The following is a 2,418-nucleotide window of genomic DNA, read 5'->3' as shown; positions in this document are numbered from 1 at the left end:
AATTTTTTAAAAATTATTATATAAATTAGGGTCTACTTCTAGGCTTTCTCACCAAGGAGATACTGATGCAGGTTAAAAAACAAAGAGCAGTAGGAGAGAAAAGGGAGAATCAAGTGGTCTAAGCCTGTGGTGGAGGCAGCCCCTCTGAGAGATTCCCAGGGAGAGGACAGAGGCTCTGCTTTTGATATGCATTCTGACTCCGATGGCCACTTCTGGGAACTAGGAAGATGCATATCCATACCTCACAAGTGGTAGCAGTAGGAACAAAGCAATAGCCTTCTCTCTGGAGATTATGAGAAGGTTGAGAAAATGAGACATTAAGAGAAAGGAAGTGGGGGATCCCTGGGTGGCACAGCGGTTTGGCGCCTGCCTTTGGCCCAGGGCGCAATCCTGGAGACCTGGGATCGAATCCCACATCGGGCTCCCGGTGCATGGAGCCTGCTTCTCCCTCTGCCTGTGTCTCTGCCTCTCTCTCTCTCACTGTGTGCCTATCATAAATAAATAAATAAAAAATTAAAAAAAAAAAAAAGAGAAAGGAAGTGAAGGCTCCCTGCAGGCCAAGGAAGGCAAGAGTCTTTCCACGGAAGGTAGGAGTGGACTGAGCCAACCTCTTCAGTGAAATGTGATCCCTCTAGCTATTGTCTAGATGATACTCAGGGAAAGATTCTTGGAACTGGTCCTGGTGCAGAGCCTAAATTTGTATCCCAAGGCAAAGAACATTAATTTTAGTGATTATATGTGGGGAGAAGAGGCAGGATGCCAGGACCTGCTTCAGTAATTTAAAACATAAGGAAGGGGGCACCTGGATTTGAACCAGGGACCTCTTGATCTGCAGTCAAATGCTCTACCCCTGAGCTATACCCCCACCTGCCTATAGCTTTGCATTATTACCTTTTACCCATGCATTGCACTCAGGATCTCTCTGTCCATATTTTGCTGGGGTTTTTCTGCATGTCCAGGAGGTGGCAAATCTCCTCCACTATACTCCACTTTTCCATCTTTCCCCTTTCAACCTTAAGGGGTCCTCTTCTCTCCTGATCTCTGCCTCAGGCTGTAGCAACGGCATCAACCTTTACACCTGGAAAGATCATTGAAGTCTGTACTAGTCTTTCTCCCTAGGCTGGCACATAGTCATCAGAACAGGAGTGGTCGTTTCTGGGTCTTAAGTGAACCTAACACTCAGCCCAAGGAGAGCCTCTTCCATACTCGAAGCCTCAGGAGCGTGCTCATCGTTTCGCTCATTCATTCATTCATTAATTCAACAAACACTCTTGGAGCATGATAGGTGCTAGGCTCTGTCATTCATGTTGAGGACACAGACTAACAAAACATTATCCCTGTTCCTCAAAGAGTCCAAGTAGGAGACAAACCCACGAACCAAAGTATTTCCACAGAGTGGCAGTGGAAGTCCACTCGGAGAGCTGTGGGAGCGGGGAGTAGGAAGCTCTGCTGCTAGGAAGTCAGGAGGGGCTTTCTGGAGGAGATGGACAAGGAGGAGCCTGCTAAAACGAAGAAGCTGGGGAGGCCAAGGAGGGATAAGGCCAGGGAAGGAGTAAGAAGAAAAATGTTCTTAAAAAGTGGATCAGGGGGCAGTGGGTGGCTCAGTGGTTGAACATCTGCTTTTGGCTCAGGTCGTGATCCTGAAGTCCCGGGATCAAGTCCCCCATCAGGCTCCCTGCGGGGAGCTTGCTTCTCCCTCTGCTTGTGTCTCTTCCTCTCTCTGTGTCTCTCATGAATAAATAATTAAAATCTATTTTTTAAAAAAGTGGGTCAGGTGTGTCTGGAGATTGGTGAGGCTTAAGACTGAGGAAGGTGTGCTCAGCCGGCCAGGAAGCATCTTGGAAGTCTGGATTCCTGCTAATGTGGTTGGGGAAAGCTGTGACACAACACAGCATGACTAGCTGTGGCCTCAAGGAATCCTCACAACCACCCTCCCTGGTGTCCAAGTCCTAGAGAGGAGTGAGGACAGAACAGAACCCAGGCTTTACTACTTCCTCGCCAAAAGTGACATCAGCCAGCCAGGGGGCACCCGGATTTGAACCGGGGACCTCTTGATCTGCAGTCAAATGCTCTACCCCTGAGCTATACCCCCACACCTGCCTTTAAGCCTTAATTGCACCTCTTGAACCATGTCATTGGCTTGTCGCCTGGACTTCCAAGGCCATGTTCCTGGAAGCAGGCAGGCTGGTCCATGACAGCCCAGCCCTCCCTATCACCCTGCGCTCACTCGTCCCTGTCCCCGTATCAACACCTACTGAGCAGCTTCTCCATGCCAGGCTCAGCCTTCCTTCTCCTTCCACTTCTTCGTCCCTCTGGCTCCTGACCTCTGCCACCCTCGATCCGTCTTGGCTGCGATGGCCCGTCATCGGCTGGCCCATCTGAGCGGAACATGGGTCCTCTCCTCCCTCCCTGCACTGC

At 50.0% G+C, this 2,418-nt stretch overlaps 2 non-coding genes across 2 annotated transcripts; both read right to left on the bottom strand.

Moving 5' to 3' along the window:
- Positions 1 to 793: 793 nt before the first annotated feature.
- On the bottom strand, positions 794 to 865 carry TRNAC-GCA. The gene has a single exon. It is a non-coding gene; the product is annotated as a tRNA-Cys (tRNA).
- A 1,155-nt stretch (positions 866 to 2,020) lies between these two features.
- Positions 2,021 to 2,092, bottom strand: TRNAC-GCA. The gene has a single exon. It is a non-coding gene; the product is annotated as a tRNA-Cys (tRNA).
- Positions 2,093 to 2,418: the final 326 nt, after the last annotated feature.

The sequence above is a fragment of the Canis lupus genome, chromosome 16, assembly GCF_011100685.1.
Source record: "Canis lupus familiaris isolate Mischka breed German Shepherd chromosome 16, alternate assembly UU_Cfam_GSD_1.0, whole genome shotgun sequence".
Lineage (NCBI taxonomy): Eukaryota > Metazoa > Chordata > Mammalia > Carnivora > Canidae > Canis > Canis lupus.
The sequence above is the reverse complement of the archived record's forward strand: the minus strand, read 5'-3'. Positions and strand labels throughout refer to the sequence as shown.